Source organism: Chenopodium quinoa, unplaced genomic scaffold (genome assembly GCF_001683475.1).
Source record: "Chenopodium quinoa cultivar QQ74 unplaced genomic scaffold, ASM168347v1, whole genome shotgun sequence".
NCBI lineage: Eukaryota > Viridiplantae > Streptophyta > Magnoliopsida > Caryophyllales > Amaranthaceae > Chenopodium > Chenopodium quinoa.
In genome coordinates, this window is record NW_018744128.1 from 261,666 (window position 1) to 269,097 (window position 7,432).

A 7,432-nucleotide genomic window follows, 5' to 3' on the forward strand; every position below is an offset into this window, starting at 1 on the left:
AAGTTGAAGGACGAATCTTAAGTATGGACAAATTTTTGGCTCTTGATCTTCTGCTAATTTACTGTTTCTATCTTTCTTTTTCATTCACCAAACTTACACGCAAATTGTCTTGCTGTAGATTTTTGCTTTTTTTTTTTTTTAAGCCTCTAGGGCATGCTAGTAATTTAAATGTACGACAACCGGTTATAATATGTGCATTACTTGCTCCATCACTAGATAAGACTCTTACCTTAGAAAAACACGCTAAAGAAAATTAGGCCTCGTTTAGTGCTGTGAAGAGTTTATTGGAGAACTTTTAGCTTATTGAAGTCTATTAGAGGTTTAACCAAATTTAAAAGCTGATTTGAGTGTTAGAGAAATAGCTAATTGAAAGAGCTTTTTAGGTTCAAAAAAATCTTTTCGAAAAAGCTCAAGATACGAGCATTTTAAATTATTAGCTTATTGAACATTTAGTTTTTTAGTAATTACTTACACTGAAACAGCTAACAGTTAACATCTTTTTACCAAATATTTTTACACAACCAGCTATTTACAACCAACTAGTCAAATCAGGTAATATAACTGGCTATATCAATCATTAGCCAGCTAATAATTAAATTACCAAATAAAGCCTTTAGCTAGGTTTGGTATAACTTGGCTCGAGAAGACTTAAATTAATTCTAGAGATTTAGTGTGTGAGTCTTTCAAGTATCTCACAAGCAAATACTATTACATTAGAAGTCAACATGTATGTGTCAACTAATAGATAAATGTAATTTTAAATTTAAGCCATAGAATGCTTAGCTTATGATTGTGTGATAAACTACTATGAATTTTTAAAATAGAAGTTATTGTATAGGTCCTTTCAATTAGATTTCGACAAGAATGTAATAATTACATGATATATTGATTAGGTGAAATTAACAGGTTATTGTATTAAGTTGTATAGGCAGCTCAAACTTTGTTTCATACTTTCATGGCCTAAGCTCTATATAATCCCAATAAATGAGTTTGGACCTACTAAGGATTTCTAAATAGATTAAGTTAAAAAAATCACCAAAGAACATTGATGGCTTACCTTGTTTGGTAAGTGACAATAAATTGAGTAATACGAAGTAGAAATGAATTTTATAGGGTTAAGGGTGGTATTTGGTCATTTGGTGGTATGAAATTTTGAAAAAAATAAAACACAAATTTTAGAACATGCTGATACTTCTCTTAAGGGATTTTTTTTTTTTTTTTTTTTTTTTTTTTTTAAATTTTTTTTTTTTTGGCGAGTGAGGCATAGTATAATGGCAATACAAATTACGAGTGGGGTGGAGGGATTTAAACTTGTAACCTATGCTTAGGGTCTATTTGTTTCATCGCATTTTTAATTAATTTTATCTTATTTCAATATAAGTACATACAAGTATAAAATTAGTTCACACAAAAATAATATAATTTCAAATAATTTCAGGCAAAGTTGTATAAGTTCTTACGAGTATAACATAATTTAGACATAATGAGAATAACCAAACAAATTAAAGCCTTATCAATACATGGGGTAATTGACTATTTATTTTCCTTATTATTTTACAAATCTCTAAAACTTTTTTAGAGGAAAATTAATTCATGACATATACATTAATTACATGCATCATGTTTACTTGAAGATCCATTGAATCATGACATGTACAATTACATGCATCATAAGTTCATAACATTTGGTAAAAAACTAAAAATACTTTATTAAAAAGTGTTAGTCAAGGTCTCGACACAAAAGAAAGTCAAAACAAAATAAAAAAGTATGCATAATCTTAAACGACACATGTAATAAAAACCGTAAATGTAGAAGTAATGTTCTGCAATCCAAAAACAAAACGAATTCGTATGCATAACCTTAAACGACACACGTAATAAAAGCCGTAAATGTATTAATGTTCGTCAATCCCAAACTTTGAATCAAACCCAAGCTTAACAACTTTTCTTGACCAAATTCTAAGATCCCTTATTTAATTTATAACATTACAATACACTTATTTTACAGAATCTGATATGAATTAGTACTGATGAACAAACTTGGTAACAGAAAACTTGCAGTAAGTCCTGGTTTTTTGTTATAATTATCACATGTAATGTAATTTCTATCTTTGACTCTTAATTTGTATTCTTTCACCTAATTTTAGCCCTTTTTCCTTCTTTTTTTCTACCCGTGGATGAGGGGGTTGTGTGATAGTTGGAGGGTTCATATTAATGCATTTGCTTTAATTACTCATACAATATGGTTCACTTTTATTATTGTTTGGCTAAATTGGTGAAAATCTTTACTTTTATTTTGTACGCCAAATATTTCCTCTTTTAGGGGGTAACATTTTGCCAAAGGCCGTTAAACTCTAGTGTGACCATTGCAAAAAGAAATTCTCCGTATCTTTAATTTAATTAATTAAATTTCATGCTTTAAGTAAGTTTTTTATTTTATTTTTATATATAACGGTTGTTTTTCTTTTGAGTTGAAATAATAGATAGGATAATAAGTATCTTTAATTTGATTTGAATTGCATAGTTGAATTGAATGGAAGTTTTTTCTTTATTTGTATTTGTTGTTCTTGTCTAATCTTTTGCACATTTTCAATACACATATTAACTAAGATTAAATATTTATATATACATATTGTAAAAAGCTATGACAAAATTGATATTCAACAAACTATATATGAGTACACAACACAGTACACTAAAACAATAACTGTTGTGCGACAGCGGAAGCAAAGGTCGTAAACAAACAAGAAAACAATAAAGAAATTCAATGCAAACAATAAGAACAACACCAAGAATTTACGTGGTTCACTATCGATGTGATAGCTACGTCCACGGGCACCGAGATCGAATGATTTCACTATAAACTGGCAAAGATTACAAAGATTACAATGAAGAACTTAATCACTCAAAGTATTCTCTCTCTTGTGTTTCTCTCTCCGTTACCCTAATAATGATAATAGGAAGTTTATATAGTAGTGATTCCTAATTAAGATATACTTAGGTTACAATATCACAATATGATAAATATTAAATTCGTAATCGCTGAAAAAACCCAGATCGCCCGGTCGGGCGAAGGCCCGCCCGATCGGGCGCGAGAACACGTCTTTTCCAACAACCGAAGTACTCCAAAAAACCCCTTCCGCCCGGTCAGACCGGGCAATGTCCGCCCGGTCGGGCGAAGGCTCGCCCGGTCGGGCGAAAGCTCGCCCGATCGGGCGCGCGAGAGCAGCTTCTTCAACGAATTTGCCAGGCACCTCTTCTTCTTCCGCCCGGTCAGACCGGGCAATGTCCGCCCGATCGGGCGGACAAAGCTACGAAGTACGAGTCACCTAATATACTTATCAACAATCTCCACCTTGACGAGAACTCGTAGTCAGCAAACGACCCCATCAAGACATAGTGAAAAAACATCTCAAGCCAAACCCGATGCAGGACTCATGCATAAGCCATACATCCCGATAAGTCTTCAACCAAGACCCATCACATACTCGTCTCCAAGTATAACAACTCATAATGCTCCACCTGCATCACAAGCCCCGGGCAAGCTCCACCTTAAGGCCAACACACCTACACCAGGAGCTCCCCAACTTCGCCCCTCAGGGCCTACTACATCACGTAGTAATCAATATTTAGCAAGTCTAAGCAATGTTTAAACTTGCTAAACGGAACAGGCTTAGTGAAGAAATCAGCCGGGTTGTCAGCAGTCCCAATCTTCTTCACCTTAATCCTCTTGTCAGTACGCAAGAAATGATACCTGACATCAATGTGCTTCGTCCGATCATGGTGTACTTGATCTTTAGCTAAGCAAATCGCACTTAGACTATCACAATACACTGTAGCAAAATCCTGTGCAATACCCAGTTCACCTACTAGGCCTTTGAGCCAAATAGACTCCTTAGCTGCAGAAGTTAGAGCCATATACTCAGCTTCAGTAGTTGACAACGTAACTGATGACTGCAATGTAGACTTCCAACTAACCACAGAACCACCCAAAGTGAACACATAACCAGTCACAGACCTCCTGGTATCCACATCAGCTGCATAATCAGAATCACTGTACCCAGTGACCAAGCATTCCTTATCATTCCCGTACACAAGACCAATATCAGCTGTCCCTCTCAGGTAGCGAAAAATCCTTTTCACCCCTTGCCAGTGTTCCCTCCCAGGTCGAGCCATAAACCTGCTTACAACACTAACAGCATGCGCAATATCCGGCCTAGTACAGACCATAGCATACATCAAACAACCAACCGCGTTTGCATATGGAACTCTAGACATATAAGACAACTCCTCCTCTGATTGAGGTGACATAGACAAAGACAACTTACAACTAACAGTAGTTGGCGTACTTATAGGCTTCGATTTTTCCATCCCAAAACGAGACAAAATCTTTTCAATGTAGCTTTTCTGAGTCAAGAAAAGCTTACCTCTAGCCCGATCCCTGTAGATCTCCATACCCAAAATCTTCCTAGCTGCACCCAAGTCTTTCATGTCAAACTCCGAGTTAAGCATCTCCTTTAATCTAGCAATATCAGATTTATTCTTTGTGGCAACCAACATGTCATCAACATATAACAAAAGATAAATCATGGAACCATTATCCAGCTTACTATGATACACACAGCAATCATATGAATTCCTGTCAAAACCTTGTGAAACCATAAAAGAATCAAACCTTTTGTACCACTGTCGGGGGGATTGCTTAAGTCCATACAATGACTTTAGCAATCTGCAGGCATAGTGTTCCTTTCCAGGAGCTTCGAATCCTTCGGGCTGCTTCATCAGAATCTCCTCCTCCAAATCGCCATGAAGGAAGGCCGTTTTAACATCCAACTGCTCCAGCTCAAGATCAAAATGTGCTACAATTGACAATAACACACGGATAGAAGTATGTCGAACCACAGGTGAGAATATCTCAACAAAGTCAACCCCTTCTACCTGACTGAACCCCTTAGCAACTAGCCTAGCCTTAAAACGTATTTGCTCAGTTTCCGACAACCCTTCTTTCTTCTTGTAAATCCATTTACAACCCACAAGCTTCCTCCCTTCCGGTACCTTTACCAGTTCCCACACTCTGTTCTTGTAAAGAGACTGCATCTCTTCACCCATTGCGGCAAGCCATTGCGCAGACTCACTACAACTAATTGCTTGTTTATATGTGGCAGGTTCAAATGACTCTACATCATCAGCTACACTCAATGCATAACCTGTCATCGCATCAACACAGCAATTTCTTCCCTCCATCTCTTCAATCAATCTAACAGGCTTCTTGATAACTCGTTTAGGCATCTCAAGAATGGTGTCAGGTTGACTAGATGACCCCTGATTAGATTGCTCCACCTCATCCCCAGAGTTAGAATGAGTAGGAGTAATCTCAGGTTCAGGAGTACCCGGCACTGGAACATCAGCATCATCATCAATATATTGTACCCGAGGTAAATCAGCAATGGTAGACTGATGTACCTCAAGTACCCCATCTGTCTGTAATAAATTTTCTCCTTCCCTTCTCAAATCTGAAATCTCTGCATTTTTAATTGAATACATGGTGTTTTCATCGAAAGTAACATCCCTACTAAGAATGACCCGACCCTCCGAAGGTGAAAAAATTCTAAACCCCTTCACACCATCCCCGTACCCAACAAAACACCCCTTCTTGGCTCGTGGATCCAGCTTACCCTCAATAACATGATAATAAGCAACACAACCAAAAATCTTCAAATTCGAAAAATTAGGCAACTTACCACTCCAGATCTCAAACGGAATCTTGGAATCAATTCCAGAATGAGGACCCCTATTAATGACATAACAAGCTGTTAACACAGCTTCACTCCAGTACCTCCTCCCAAGCCCTGCATTAGAGAGCATGCATCGAACTCTCTCTAGCAGTGTCTGATTAACCCGTTCTGCTACACCGTTCTGCTGTGGTGTCTTCCTGACAGTATGATGCCGACCTATACCCTCATCTGCACAGAACTGATTAAACTCGTCTTTGCAAAACTCTAGCCCATTGTCCGTTCGTAGCTTCTTGATCTTCCTTCCTTGTCGATTTTCCACCAAAGCTTTCCATTGCTTGAAAACTTTGAAGGCCTCATCCTTTGACTTAAGCAACCTAAGCCATGTGTATCGGGACTTGTCATCAACAAATGACACAAAATAGTGGTAACCTCCCATACCTTCAACTCTAGATGGACCCCAGCAATCTGAATGGATGTAATCGAGCACTGCATCAGTAATGTGAGCACCCTTGCTGAACTTTGACCTGTGTTTCTTACCAAACACACAATGCTCACAAAATTCAAGGTTGGCAACCTTGACCCCGGATAGAAGACCCCTCTTGGACAATAGCTGCATCCCCTTCTCCCCCATATGACCAAGCCTCATGTGCCAAATCTTAGTCATCTCCTGGTGAGATACAGATGCGCAAACCGCAGAACTAGGCAGTGTAACACCCTCAAAAACATAGAGGGTGTTCCTTTTGATACCCTTAAGTACCAACTCAGAACCTCTGAAAATACACAACTCCCCATCTGAAAACACACCATTGTACCCCAATTCATCCAGGGTACCCAATGAAATCAGATTCTTTCCTAAAGCAGGAACATGCCGTACATTAGTCAAAGTTAACCTCCGCCCATCAACAGTCCTCAACCTCATGGAACCAATACCTGTGACCTTACATGGAGCATTGTTACCGACTATAACCATACCCCCATTGCGAGGTTCATATGTATCAAACCAATCTCGACGTGGACACATATGGAACGAACACCCCGAATCTAGAACCCAGTTATCAGATAAATCATCAGACCTAGCAGAACTGACTAATGCTAAATCTTCCTCTGAATTATAGCTCTCATTCGGTTTCTCTTCAACTACAGCAGCCTGGGACTTGTTTTTCCTCACCGGACAATTATTCCTAAAGTGACCCGGTTCTTTACAGTAATAACATGTTTTAGTAGTAGTTTTACTAGATCCATCCTTGCCGTTTCCAGCACCCGACCCAGCATTGTTCCCCTTGTTAAACCCCTTATTCTTTTTAGACTTTCCGGACTTAACAAATAACCCACTACCATTATCCCCATTATCACTCGTAGCTTTCATTCTGAGTTCCCTAGTATGAAGTGCTGCCTTCACTTCTTCTAAGGTTATAGAATCCTTACCAACAACAAAAGACTCTACAAAATTCTCAAAGCTAGACGGTAGAGATACAAGTAAAATCAACGCAGCATCCTCATCATCAATTTTAACATCTAAATTACGTAAATCAAGCAAAATAGAGTTAAGTTTTTCTAGATGTTCCCGTAAGGAAGTACCTGACTGCATCCGGAGGCTAAACAACCGCTGTTTCAGTAATAATTTGTTGGTCAACGACTTAGTCATATACAATGACTCCAGCTTCAGCCACAATCCAGCCGCCGTTTCCTGATCAGCC